We start from the raw sequence: 14,706 nt of genomic DNA on the forward strand, positions 1-14,706 counted from the left end.
CACACACACACACAGAGCCGCATGTTGTGAGCGGAATGCCTGCATCCAAACATTTATCCCATATATTATAGATTGCTACTGAAGCTGCAGTCAGCACCCAGCCTGGTTAATAAGGTTAGACAGAATAGACAGTTTGTCATCCTTGCGCGTGTGACAGAGTGTGTGATGTGTGTCCTAAAAGAAACATTCTCCTCACAGAGGAAGGTAAATGTGAGCACAAAGGCTAAGAGGAAAAACGACCTGCCAGTCTTTTACAGCATTAGCCGCCACATGATCATTTATCTCTGTAACCCATGCTGAAGCTGGGTCAGCCGCTCTCTCTCTCTCTTTTTTTAACCCTCCATTTTAGTGCAAGTGTCAGTGAGCCACCAGGGTGTATTGTATGGAGGTTCGGGGGTAGATGAAGTCAAAATGAAGGGATTATTTTTTGAGGTTTACTTCAAAAGGGTATTTAATGTCATAAAACACTTTGAATCATCTTATTACAGAAAGGTGCTATACAAATAAACTTGCCTTGCCCTAAAAGGTTAATCCAAGGAAAAATGATGAGAACCTGACACTTGACATAGATTAACGCGTTCAACTATCCAGAACCTGATTTGAAAGATGTAAAAACTCTTGTTCATAAAGGTACCCAAAGGAGAAATCACAGAACAATGAAAGCTGGAAATAATTGCCATAGTAAGTGTGTAAGTAAGTAAAACTTTATTTATACAGCCCCTTATAAGATAAAAATCACAAATTGCCTTCCAACAGAAGATAGAAAACAGACAAAATGACACAAAAGCAGATTTAAAAAAGATTATTTTTTGTTGCCATTTCAAAGAAACCACTGAGTCTTCCGATCTCAGAGTCTGAGGAAGAGAGTTCATGAGTGCTGGAGCTACAGAAGAGAAAGCTCTATCTCCCTTAGTTTTCAATTTTGTATGGGTGTCAATCAGCAGGTCTTGATCACTGGACCTCAGAGCCCTAATATGGGTGTAGGGATGTACTAGTTCAGAGGTGTACCCTGGTATCTGTTCATCCAAGTCAAAACTAAGATTTCAAAATAATACACTCTATAATAAACTGGGAGCCAGTGACGTTGCCTCAGAAGTGGAGTCACATGACCCAATTTTGACGATCTTGTCAAGAGCCTAGCTGCAGCATTTTGCACAGACTGCAACTGGTCTAGGGAGGTTTTGGTAAGAAGTGTGCAAAGTGCATTTCAATATTCCAGACCAGACGCAACAAAAGCATGAAGTCAAATTCCCATCTCAGGATGAAAGACAACAGGACTAAGTTTGACGATGTTTTGCCGATGCTAAAAAGCAATGGACCAGAGATTTTATATGATTTTCAAGCGTAAAGCCCGAATAAACGGTTATCCCAAGGTTTATAGCAGAAGATTTAGACAAGGTGCCAAGAGGCCCAAAGATCTGTTCTATCTTTACAGTTTTTTTTTTCTGGTGCAAAGAGAATTACAGTGTCTCGTGTCAAAGTCTGTTTCACAAAGGTTTTTATTATCAGCATGCGACTTCAGCTGGTGAAGTCAGTGGACTGTTGTATTGACAGAGTCAAATAAACTTTTTCTGCCCGACAATACATGCTTGCATAACCATTAGAAACCTATAACAGAGTCTTTCAATACGTCTCAACTGATTTGGTCTTCTCTACATCTACTCTAAAATATTTAGACTGATCAAACCTGAACTGCACAGTTTTCCATGAGTTTGGAGAATTTATTTCCCAAAAGGCATCTTTGATAGTCCAATCGATCTCAGTAAATCGCTCTCAGTAGTGATGTGTACAGGAATGTCTGTACCCCTCCTCTCGCCCATAACTACTGGAGATTGGCACCAATCCCAGCATGACCCAGAAAATAATTGGTGGCTATAGAGAATGAATGGATGGACTGACATTTAGTTGAGTGTTGGGCATCACATTGTTCATTACTGGTGGTGATGCAGTTCTTGTCGTTACTTTGAGACTCAGTGATTGGTTTTGTCTTGTGCTGCTATTGTTTTTCAAAATATGGCTGAATCTATTTTTATGGCTATGGGGCCACAATGTCTGGATGTAAAAGTGGAATTCAAAAGGAGAAGAAACGTCTAACCAGTTCTCTTTGGTTATCGCTTCTCACTGACAAACACTTCTCCTTAATATTTCCTGTTACATATCCATCCACCCTGTGTCAGAATTTGCCATCTATAACAGGCATTGATGGACTGAACCACCCCTTTGTGAGCAACTATAATGGGAGCAAAGTCCTGCCAAGATGGATCACAGTACTGCTGCATGGTTCTGAACCTTTGAATCCCCATGCAACAAGACATTTTTAGGGTTTTCTAAAGCTATTTTCAAAAGGACTTCTTGATATTGGTCAATGACCTCCTTAGATAATATTTGTAAATATGAAATTAAATAAAAACGATCATAAACTGAAATGTTTTATAGCATCAGCTTTTCTATAAATGATCTTATCTTTCCCTCTCTGCATCTGTTTATCCATCTATCCATCCATCCAAATTTAGATTTTCTATAGATTTAGAAAGAAAATTAAAGAAAACTTACGGTGAAAATTGTACACCTTAAAAAACATATTCAATCAACCTTATCACATGATTCTGTCAATGTTTCTGTTTTCCACCTGGTACCTAAAATGTTGCCACAAAAGCACTGCAACTGTAACAGACATGGGATCTTTCTTGGCCAGCGGTCAAAACAACCAGGGGACTACTTTCATTGTCACTTCAAAATAAGAGCTTCAAATATATACAAGGCCTCATAATAATAATAGCTAAGAGCATAATAGCTATTAAAGCAATCTGATAGCGGTAGTGTCTGATACAGCAATCATATGGTGGTTCAAGAAGCAGACTTCAGTTTGCATATCATTGTGTCTGTATCATGGGAATGAACTGGACCTATTACCAGGAGAACATCCAGGTTAAAGGAGATAGAAGGTGAGAAGGCAAAGAAATTAAATGTAAAATAATCTGACTAATTTATTCAATATGTCCTCTTCTCCTGTGTTTGTTCTCCACATCTGCCTCTCCAAGTGTTCCGTCTCACTGTTATCACACACACACACACACAAGCGCACACACCTTCACGGTGTCAGCATGCCAACAAGCGGTGACGCCCCGAGGGATGGATTCAATTAGAGGGAAGATACACGGGGATATGCTCTGTCAAAATCTGAAAGCAAGACGGCTACATGCTCTGCTCCACAGACACTCACACACTTCCAGAAGTCACACAATCAAACTAATCAGCACCTCAAAACACACTTTGTGTTCTGCTCTCTTGGGTTCTCCCCGGCTCTTGCTCTCTCACACACTCTGCCTCTGTCATGCTCACGCTTATGTGCATGCAAAACATGCACTCAATCAAAATCCCTTTCTTCTTGTTTAACGAAGGGAAAACAAAGGGGGTGCTTAATGTTTTACTCTGCATCACGCTGTTGTATTCCACTGCTTTTCATCTCCCGATTTTCTGACATCGTCCACCGGAACGCAAGCGAAGAATAATAAAGCCATATAGTCCGAGGGGAAAAAAGGTGACAGAAAAGTTTGATGTAAAAAGAAAAAAAAAGTTTAAACTTATATCGCGATGATGTCTTCAGCTCTTCTTTTTTTCATGAGGTTGGGGGAATGAATCCTCGGCAGGTGGAGATGAGGTAGACACAGTACAAGGGCAATCAATACGGGCGAGCCGCTCTGAATAGTTATTAGTCATTGTGTTTACGAGAACTCTCACCGGACGCGGGTCTGCATCCGCTTCCTCCCCCCCCCATTTCATCACATACTACACCGTCTTGGCTTTACAGGCACTTTTCCTTTTAATCTCCATCTCTGGTCAAAGATGATTAGATCATAACCATATCAGCTATTCATTCCTTCTGTCAGGTAAGAAATTTGATCTGGGAACATCACTTTTCATGTGACAGAACAACACAAAGCACCGCATAACCATGAAATAGAAGGGACATTATATAGTTATTTTGTCCACAAATAAAAATATAAAGAGATTGACTTTTGGTTTCATGCTGTCTGAATCAATACTTTACAGAACTACCTTTGTCCGCAATTACTGCTGACAATCGTTTGGGGTTTGTCTCTGTCTACTCTGGACATCTAGAGACTACATTTTTTTTTTGCCCATTCCTCTTTGTAAAATGGCTCCAGCTTAGCCAGACTGGATCGAGAGATTCTGTGAACATCAGCTTTCCAGTTTTGCAACAGATTATTAACGTGAAGATTCGCCTCTTGATTTAGACTGGACCATTTTAAGACATGAAGGTCTTATCTTGATTAAAGCTGCCCAGCGTTATAAATTGTACTTTTAGTGTTGTCGTCCCAATGAAAGGTGAAACTTGGCCCCGGTTACAAGTATGTTTCATCCTCTTACAGGTTTTCTTCCAGCATAGCCTTGTACTGAGCACAGTCCTTCTTCTCATCAACTCTGAGAAGCTTCTCTGTCCCATCTAAATAATAGCATTCCCAAACCATGGTGCTGCCGCCACCATGTTTTACAGAGAGGATGATGAAATCACAGTAATGGGCAACAATAGCTTTTTGCCATATAGTCCAAAAAGTTCAGCCCAGAGTTCTGACCAGAGAACTTTCGTCCACCTGTGTATTGCGTCCCTATGTATTGTGGCCAAATTCAAGCAGAGCTTTTTGTTTTTGTTTTCTTCTTGACACTGGGTTTCTTCTTGCAACTCTTCTATAAATGCCAGATTTTTGAGGTGCATGATAATTCCCCTGCCAACAGATTCTGCTACCTGAGTTATGGATTTCTGCAGCTGCTCCAGGGTAACCATGTGCCACTTGGCTCCTTGTCTGATCAATGCTTTATTTACCTGGTATTCCTGGTTTACCTGATAGTACTCTAGAGTCAAACGCATGTGTGCATATCAAATAAGCTAAGACACAAACTGGGGGACACTATAACATCTTGCCACTTATTGTTTTATCATTCATTGAAAGTGAACTATTAAAAGTGTGCTACTCTGCCTATCGCTCATGGACAGCTAGTATGCTTCATAGACAGAAACCCTAAATTGGAGCTTTACGTTTGACTTGAGAAAAGCTTGGTACACAAAAGAGCTAATGGCTGATTCAATGGCTCTTTGCCCAAATCCCATGGATGCAAAGAACCGGCCAATTTCTGGAAACTTGGTAGACAAGTTTGCTCCTGACAGACATTGGCCCTTAATAAGCTGCAACCTTTAAATTTACAATTATCAACTCTAACCTTAAGCATGGTAACTGGGGCTCGTTGCAATTTTCTGAGCATTGCACAGTTAAAATTGTGGGTAGAAATGACAAAACTTCTACTTTTTTCCTCACACTTGCTTTTACCATCAGTTATTCAAATGCATCTCATATGTAGCACCTACCTGCTACAAGAGAGATTATTATACAAAATTATGGAAAAAAATAATTAGATACATCTAATTAGATTTTACAAGATTTGTCTAGAAGACAAGATGGCAACCACGCACTAAACCTTTTTCAAAGCAGAAAATCTCCTAGGTGGTTATAAAATGGGGCTGTTAGAAGAAATGCTGACAAAAATATCTGTCCTTTTCTTAGTAACATGACAACCAGATGCCCTTCCTTATTTTTCCCAGGAGTAGAATGGGATTTTTTTTTTTTAAAGTGAAAACTTTACAAAACCTTAGCCCCTACGTATGACGGGAAGCAAAACAAGAAGGAAGGCAGTCGAGGATCCCCACTGCTCATCCGAACCGTTCATCTGCTGTCAATCCCTCCATTCTCCAATCCCTTCAAAGCACTTTGTTTGGTCTCACCTTTCACTTTTTTCTCTCTGCACTGTCTTACCCGTCATTATTATGGAAGTAGGGGGACTAAAATAAAACTTTTCTTCTTCCAGAAAGTGTGCTGAACATGTCATAAAAAGGGGGGTAAAAAGGTGGAAACTGAAACAGGAAAGGATGTTCATGAAATATTGAATGTGACTGCAGCAGCCCTTTGTAATGTGCTATCTGTCACTGTCACCCAGCATTAATGTGTGGATGGGTGCTCATGCATGAGCGCGCATTCGCATGGGTAACTTGCTTGTGTTTGTCAGGTCCTAGATAAACAGGCGGGTTACAAAGAAAAATTGCTCATTTGAAGAGTAACACATTAGTCGTGGCAAAAAAGTATGAACCACTTGTGACTTATCCTTAACTGTTTCCTATAAAGGTGAGTTTAAAGTTCCATGAGGCCGGATTAAAGTTGACAAGAATAGCATCAAAATGTGAAAGGCACAGATGCGAAACATGGCTAAAGTGATGCTTGCCTAAAAGACAGCATGTAAAATTGTTTAAAATAGTCATTGTCATGCAAGAGATGGTCTTCTATAGCATCCTTCCACCGAGCAGTGTTTAAATAATCCCACCATTTTCTCATCAACGACTTGTTTTGCAGTCGAAAGGTGCAAAACCAGCGATAAAACCCTTTTTGTTTGTTTTGAATGCCGTACACCCCTAACTATAGGCGCTCTGTTCTTTCTGTCTTGCTGTCAGGACTCACTTCTTAACAGCCGGATTTAAAGTGATTCATGCATTACTTGACTCCAAATGGGCTTTTATCTACTTTTTGGCTCAGTTTATTTTGGAGTGTGAAACTGCTGCTCTACTGTCTACTCATTGATTTTTCTTGCCTAGCATTTTTTTTCCCCCATGTGTCCGCAGACTGCTCAGTGGGACGATGACAGAGGTATTAATATTCTGAAACAGGCGACTTGGCTGTTGTTATACATTTTACATATAAGGCTTAAGCTACAAATACCAAGTAAGACGTCATCACACCCTAACAATACATCCCTTTTATATCTAGAGAGACCAGACACATTAGACACAACATGCACATAAACATGCCCAGGGCATCAGACAGGGAATTACAGCCACAGTGTGAATGTCACATGGTTGATTACAAGATACCAATGGACTACAAGCCAAGATAACTTGTTTTTAATTATACTTCCAAGCAAATATGTATCTCATGTGAAGCACCTTTAGTCTCTATTCTCTGGCCACTGTTATGTGTAAGCTTTCCCAAACTTAGATTATAAACTTTATTTTTTGCAGCAAATTGAAAACAACATGTTGTATCAAAGGTGATTTCAAGCCAGACACAAAACTAAATAGCAATATACAGAGAGTATTACATATCTCACCATATCTACGCTGATGACACACGACCTTACATCAAAGTGTCGTCACGTAGTTCATTAAAGTCACTATGTTCATATCAGTGAACGTTGGGGCTCAATTTCCTCCAGCTTAACGTTGGAAGGAAACAGGTTATTGCTTTAAAGCTCACCCTTTAACTAGACTCAATGATGCTAAAGACATCCATATAGAATATATACATTGGTTATATTCTAGTTTTGTATACGGGTGTCCTTACTCTAGCTTTTTAGTGACCATCTGAACTTTTTTATCCAATTTATTCTTTCTCTTCTAAGACCAGTACAGTTGCCTCGCAGCAAGAAGGTCCAAGGTTTAAATCTGGGCCCTGGGGTCAGTCAAGCTACTCCAGCTTCATACCGCAGTTTTTCCCAAGCATACATATCAGATTAAACGATGTCAGTAAAAAGTACTTAAAGGAACAATAAATTTACATATCTTATGTAGAAAGAACTAAAAAGTAGTGATGTGAAGTACTAATGGCATCCTTTTAGATGGAATATGGTATAACATCACACACATCTCCGTGTTGTTCTCCAGTCTCTTCTTTAGAAAGCCGAGCCTGCCGCGTGTGCGTGTACATCCATGTGAACAGCTTAGCCTCCCCCAGGCCGTAAAATGCCACCGTCAGAGCACTGTAGTGCAGGAGCCCAGCAGTTCGAAATGTTCTCTTGCTAACAGCCTTATAAAGTTAGGAGTAACTCAATACTTCACTAGACACGTTCCTCTGAAAAGGTGTTGTTGTTTTGCAGTGAATTTATCGTTTCTATGCGCATATGAGGCAACGGATGCAAAGTGGAGTGGAAAGGAAGGGGCTGGGTGGCAGCTGGATTACCTGACTCCGCCAGATGGATTTGCTCCGCATATCCATCTGGAAACCTTCCGTTGAAGTAATTTTGAGAAGGGGCGAAAATACTGGTTAGCTGATTGGCCTATGTTGGTGATAGACGGGCCAAATAAACCAATCAGATTCGTCACTCTGTTACGAGCGACGACGAAAACATAACCACAAGCCAAGCTGCTCTTGCTGCAGCAGGTAAAGGCTCGTTAGCTCAGCAAAGAAATACTCCGTAATTCCGATAAAACTTGCTCGATAGCCACGCTAACGCTAGTTTCATCGGCTGAAGCCGCCATGTTCTTAAGACTGAACTGTCGCGCTTCCCGTTGCGTCACACCTCAACCCGCCTCAAAGCAAACGCTGATTGGACGTTCGTTTGGTGAACGGCTCCAAATTTTCTTTAACGGAAAGTAGCCAGACTGATCTGCGAGTGAAACCTTGAAAGCTCGCAAGATCAGGATGGTCTCACGAGGCTAGCAGCTGGAGTGGAGGTAGAGAGATTTTTTAGGTCTACAGACAGTGCTCAACAGACCACCTAGTGGTGAAATTTGGCCTATTGCTCCTTTTAGGAAGTAAGTGTGAACGTGCGTGGTTATGTGTCCGATATGTCTGTGTTGTGCTGTGATGTAATGGAAACCTGTTCACTGTAGGACCCATATATTGGTTGGATGGATGTATCCAACAATGAATGGATGTTAAATGTACTTCCTATGTATGTTATAGAGTCTCAATTACTTTGAGTATAAATGGTCTTACAGGAATAAATTGTCTTGCCCTATGGTAAACAAGAACGCTGATTAACACTATTACTGCAGTAATCTTTATAAAATGTTAAACTGTCCTTAAAGCACCCAAAAGAAAACCAAGAAGACACACTGGCATCTGTGCCCTGTAACAGATGTTAATATGATGTGTCATCATAATACTGTGCGGGGCTTTGAGCTTGTTGGCGTGTTGCTGCAGAGGAAAGGCAAGAGGAACGCTTCTGTGTTATGGTGAGGCATCTCGACTAACTGCGTGAAAATTCTGTTGGTGTAATGCTGCGTATCCCAGCCGCCCGCTCACAGGGCTTATCGGCAACCTGAGTCAGGAGCTGGGGAGTTAGGGGGTATGGAGAAAAACGGCGGCTTATTGTTGCGCTGGCTGTATCAGTGCGTGCCATGCGAGAGGAGGGGGCTGAGTAGGGAGGATGGATGGATGGGGAAAAGACTGAGGGAAGGAGAGGAAAGTGGAAGGTGAGAGACTGAGCATTAGGGAGAGAAAAAACATGATGAACAGAGAAGGATCGACAGGGCCAAATGCAGAAAGTGAAAGGCGAGCAAAAAAAAGGAGGAGTAAGCAAGGTAGATAAGGCTGAAGTCATTCATATTCAGTTTACTTTATAAATTCAGATGGACTATGGTGTGTTTGGGAAGGCATTGGGGTGGGCAGAGGCGAAAGATGCAGTAACTCACCTCCCAATTCCCTGTGGGGAAACAGGGGTGAAAGTAAACACCATTAAACTTTTAGCAGCTTTTATTATTGATAAATGTATCCCTAACTCCAAGATACTACCCATTTAAAGAGGCTGCAACTTTGTTTTCCCTCTCCCTGCTTATGAATATAGATGCATACAATCCACCAACTATCACACTGACACAATGGGGTCTCTCAGGAGAAATTATGGGAAGAGATCAATTTTTATGTGAGAGATGTGGGGGGAAAAAAGCACCGATTTTATGATCTCATTTAATCCTCAATAGCCAAAAGGATTCCTGCTTATTATCTAGAATGCCCTCATGTGGATACAAAGACCCAGTAAGTTTGGAAGTTCAACATATGAATTGTGCTTCTAATGGGTTCAAAGCGCAACATCTCCTCCACAAACGCACACACACACACACACATCACACACTTTTCTCTCATCAGGAAACACCCCTGTATCTTGCTACTGCGGGCTGCGAGTTGCTTAGCAACACAGGCTTTTGTGGGGAAGTATTAGGAAGTCCCATTTCTGTTGCTGTTGAGACTGCAGCCGAGGTGATGAGGCAGAGTTGTCTCAGTCCGCATAGCAGAACTTTGAAAACCTTTGCAGGGCGTGACGTTCGTTTCAAAAACATCACGGGAGCAAAGAAACTGGGCAGAATGTGACTTTTCATCGCGTGAGCGGACTCCCGCTTTGTCATCTTCACTTACTCACACGCTACATCCTCGACAAAACAACATTGTTCTTTGTACCGACAGCCAATGCGTCATGATTTTCCAACGGGAAAAATGACAAGAGGTGATCTTATACCTGTAGAAACTCATGAAGCCTCCGATCTACCATGCTAGGATCTGAAAATTATGTTCTACTATCTTACCATATACCAGCAGGCCAACATGTGAACGCCAAGGAGAAGGGAAGACAGAAACAAGGGAGAGCAGGAGAGTTTTCACACCGAGGCAGGAGCTCGCTCCATGATGCAATTTAAGGAAATATCACTCCAGTCAGCAGGAAGGAAACAAGAAAGGAAGACAATACTGTACCACAATACAGCACCCCACACTGATGCAGTATCTCCTGCCCGAGATTCATATATGCTAATTGTTGCAGTGTAATTTTACGATGTACATTCTGTTCATGTAAAGGCTACTTGGCACTCATCTGAGACTTTCAAGTCATAATTTTTCTACCCTTTTAAAAGTTCTATGCTTCATTTGCTGTTATGTAACAGTCATGGTACTCACGCTAAAGACTATAGGTGACATTGCATTAAAGAGTGACTGCGCTAGTGTGTTCAGTCTTGTGAATTACCAAAATATGAAAGCCATCTTTATGGATTTCATGCAATGCAGTACTGCACTGCATCCATACTGTAGAACACACATATCAAAACTATACAGTGAAATGCAACACAATCTTCTCTGGAGGATAACCATGAAGTAGTGTCTTCCATCAGACCATGAGTGCCTGATTATGTAATAATCATCATCCTGCTCCACATCTTTTAAGACTATAACAGTGGGGGGGGGGGGTGCCCAAGAAGTGATTGCATCTCCTCAGTTACAATGTCCAGTCAGCAGTCCATGTTCAGTCTCTATGGTAACCAACTCTTGCACTGGTAGATGAGTGTTAGTATTCTCTACTGCTGTCATTACTACATCGGATTTGAATCAGATTATTCAAAGGTACAGCCTACTAAACTAGACAGGGGATGCCAACTCCCTGTAGAAGGCACGTGCCAATAAAGAATACAAGGGTTATTCAGGACTGACATATTTAATATCTGTGTGACATTACTCTAAGCACTTTCTGCACATTTTCACTTGAACACCAAGACGCCAACTCAGTAACAGGGCAATGCATCTCTCCCAGTATGGCGTGGGTCAGAGCAATGGCAGAAACTAAATGTTTGTCACACAAAGATTTCTCTTAGATTACGCACACGCTGTAGGTCTTGATGCTCATTTCCGATTTTTTTAGGTGGCCTGTTAAATGCAGCCACCATAACACTTCTGTCTGAACGGTTCAAGACCACAAAGCAACCCGCATGTGTAGATAACAGAAGGAGGCGTCACACAGCTGCGCGCAGTTTACGCAAGCACTGGTGAACGTAATTGTTTCTTCAAGTGTTCGATAAAGTTTCATAAAAACAAAACCCTGGGAAAAAAACAACAACACTAGACGCCGACTGGTGTCTCTCCTTGTTAATATTAGAAAGCAGTTGCGCAATATGAGCCACGAATATTAAGACCACATAATAGCAAGACAACGTAAGGTAAGACGAAAGCAGCACTGCTATTAACGGTCTTATGGAGCGCTAACTGCTACCACTGTGAGTGTGGATGTGTAGTTGGAGCCAGGAAAGTGATGTCAAAGATGGCTAAAATGCCACATGACCATTCCGACTGTGCAGACGCTTTGAAAAATATCTGATACGTATACGAATTAGTACCATAAATGGCACAAATCTGATATTTTTGGGGGGTGAATCATCAACCTTTTATTTAACCAGGATAAGACTCCTTGAGATCAAAAATCTCTTTTACAAGAGTGTCCTGACAAGATTGGAATTGGGCTGCTCACACTGCCATGAAAAAGATGGATATGGATCGCATATAGGGAAAAAGATCGGATTTGGGTCACATTTCCCTGCAGTGGAATCTTAGCCTTACAGAAGAAATATTGTGTTGTTTTATTATGATGAGATTTTGTCCCACCCTTAATAAAAAAAGTGCACAGCATTGCTATAGATCGACATCAGCTTTTTATAATCCTAATGTTTATAGCCTAATCTTTACATTTCCTTTGAACTACTTTCCGGTGAACATTTCTGTGTTTTCTCTTGGCCTTTTTTTATGTGCTGAATTTTAAGAGCCGTCTCATATTGAAATAACATTGGGAACATTAACCTTTATAACCTTTAATGCTGAACTTGTACAGCTAATAAACAAGCCCTACTGCTGGTTATACATGTGATCTAATGAAAAAAAAAATATATATATATATATTTGGAAAGAACTTTTCATTATTGGCTCTGTCCGTAATAAAATTACGCAAAACACTTCCGAATCATGCTTTATGGTGAGCTAAGGCTCCTGTGGGCTGCAAGCCACTGTTCCTTGATCAAATTCAACTAAGGCAGCTCAAAGTGCTCTGCACATGATAGAATCTGAATCTTTATAGAGTGTTTCTATGTTGTGTTCATTTATTTATTCCACATAAAAGAGAACCATTTGTGTCAGCAATAGACAGATCGACAGAAAAAAACTCTCAGCATAGAAGTGACACTGAGCCACAGACAGATCTATGAACACAGAGAAAGATAAAAGCAAAAAACTCAGATCAACATAGAAACACACACACCTGCCATTAACAGGTGTTGTCAGGACTCTGAATTAGCAGATATGTGTCTGTCAGACGGGATACAGCACTGAATCTGTCATGCTAATTGACAAAGAAATACTGGCCTGTGTGTGTGTGTTGGTGCATTTTGGTGCTTTAAACTTCATGTGCCTTTGAGACTGAGAAATAACTTTAAAGCTCCAGTGTGTAATATTTTCACACTGGCACTCCATCAAGTGGCGCCGTTAAGCTAGTAATTTCTACTAACTACAAATGTGACAATGTCAACATGTCCTCCATGTATTAGCTACAGCTAAGACATAATAGCTATGGTCATTGTGTGAAATTGTTTTTTGGCACTGCTGCCAGGTCTGCCTGTTTTTTTTTTTCTAAATTCGCTTGTAAATTCCATGAGTTTCGTTTTTTTGGGCTCATGAAGCACTACAGACAGTTAACCGCTCGGCGTATATTCCTCCACCTTCCTCCATATGCTCCCTTAGAGGGTGAGGGAGAGGGAAACGAACAAATGATGCTTCTTTACCGGGGCGACAGAGTGGTTGCTGCACTATGCTACCCTGTTTCCAACATAATGCCAAAAATAAACTTTACTGTTAAATTAAATTAACTTACCTGCTGTCCAGCAGAAAGCCTGCAACCTCTGCATCAGTTTACAGTCTGTGCTCCCTCATGAATTTTCACCACCTGGTAATAATAGCTGCACCGATATAGACTCTGGTTTTCTCCCAGTTATTACTTTTTCTTTTCTTGGTTACCTTGGTTACCTATGGGGCGTCTGTGGCTTGATGGGTTGAGTAGTCTGGCAACCAGAAGGTTGTGGGTTCGATTCCAGCTTCCCCTTACCACATGTCGATGTGCTCTTGGGCAAGGCACTTAACCCCAAGTTGCCTACCGAGCTGCGTCTCGGTGAATAAATGTGTGCGCGTTAGTGAGAGCGACTGGGTGAATGTGGCTATAGTGTACAGCGCTTTGGGTGGTCAGCATGACTTGAAAAGCGCTCTATAAGTTCAGTCCATTTACCATTCTCTTCCCTTTCACTGGGAAAAGTGTATGTATGGTTCTCCATTTCAACAGAAAATGGTAAATAGAATGATCTACGGTCTTCTTTGCTTGTTTTACACTCCACCACTGACAGCACATCCTCATATAGAAGACAGATAGGGAAAATGCATATGGCTGACATGTTTGTCCCCTTTTAGCTTCTGAAATCAGAAATAACGACACAACATGGTGCCTCTCAGTGGGTGCACTGACACCTATGTATTTATAAACTACTAATTTTAAGTTATGAAAACACTCTCATTTTTGATGTGATGTTATTAGACTTTAGGCGAATATGTATTTATAAAAGCAATACTTGATGTTTGCTAATTAAAAGCAAAATTAGTTACACACTGTCCCTTTAATCACACGGGGAACATAAATCACATATACAGACAGTGCTGTTATATTTTTGAAGACAGGATGAACTTGAGTAGAAACTGGTCTAATGTGTGTGAATATTGACCGAAGTTAGTGACAATGTCTCATTTCATGAGACGTTGCAGTATTGCAATATTTTAAAAATGTATTACTTCTCACAAACCACTATCTATTTGCCATTTTAGTTTGTGCTATCCTTATAAGCACCATTTATTAAGGTGAGTGCTTTATACTTGACGCCCCTATGTGGGAGAGTCTTGTTTTGAAGTAAGACAAGAAATAGTTGAACATGTTCTGTTCTGAGTAGTGTTTCATACATGAAGATAATTGGTGGTAAACTGCCTCCACCCTCGGTTTCCAGTGTAAATAATCATTGACTTTTATATAAGTAACTGCCTAATGCAAAATGGCAATGGTTTAAAGGTTGCATTAACC

At 40.8% G+C, this 14,706-nt stretch overlaps 1 protein-coding gene across 12 annotated transcripts in view; it reads right to left on the minus strand.

Moving 5' to 3' along the window:
• cacna1g (calcium channel, voltage-dependent, T type, alpha 1G subunit) overlaps positions 1 to 14,706 on the minus strand; it is a 333,543-nt gene that overhangs the window by 206,804 nt on the left and 112,033 nt on the right. The window lies entirely within an intron of this gene.

The sequence above is a fragment of the Fundulus heteroclitus genome, chromosome 10 (assembly GCF_011125445.2).
Source record: "Fundulus heteroclitus isolate FHET01 chromosome 10, MU-UCD_Fhet_4.1, whole genome shotgun sequence".
Classification (NCBI taxonomy): domain Eukaryota; kingdom Metazoa; phylum Chordata; class Actinopteri; order Cyprinodontiformes; family Fundulidae; genus Fundulus; species Fundulus heteroclitus.